The sequence below is a fragment of the Myotis davidii genome, unplaced genomic scaffold, assembly GCF_000327345.1.
Source record: "Myotis davidii unplaced genomic scaffold, ASM32734v1 scaffold61, whole genome shotgun sequence".
NCBI classification, from domain to species: domain Eukaryota; kingdom Metazoa; phylum Chordata; class Mammalia; order Chiroptera; family Vespertilionidae; genus Myotis; species Myotis davidii.
The window spans coordinates 616,413-616,703 of NW_006291729.1; the positions used below are offsets into that span (position 1 = coordinate 616,413).

The window sequence follows — 291 nt, forward strand, 5'->3', positions numbered from 1 at the left end:
GGAGGAAGGCGGGGCCCGTGACAGCGCCTGGCACTGGGCCGTGCTGTCAGTGCTGGCGGTCACTCTTCCGTCGCTGGGATGGGAAAGGCTGTGGCAGAGGTGCTGCTGGAAGGAGGCTCTCAGAGAGGCGGGAGCTCCTAGGTCCGCGCTCAGCCCCTGAGCCACGCTGGCCGGGCTCGTGGGACTCTCAGAGCCACCAGGCCAATCCCGCAGAGAGTCCGCCGACACACAGCCCAGCCCTGCCTGGAGGCGGCAGCACCCGCGGGCCAGGCGCCCCGCAGGGCAGAGGGA

General features: G+C 71.1%; 1 protein-coding gene across 1 annotated transcript in view; it reads right to left on the reverse strand.

The window, feature by feature from the left end:
* Window positions 1-291, reverse strand: part of MBOAT2 (membrane bound O-acyltransferase domain containing 2) — a 57,311-nt gene that overhangs the window by 8,087 nt on the left and 48,933 nt on the right. The gene's annotated exons all lie outside the window — the stretch shown is intronic.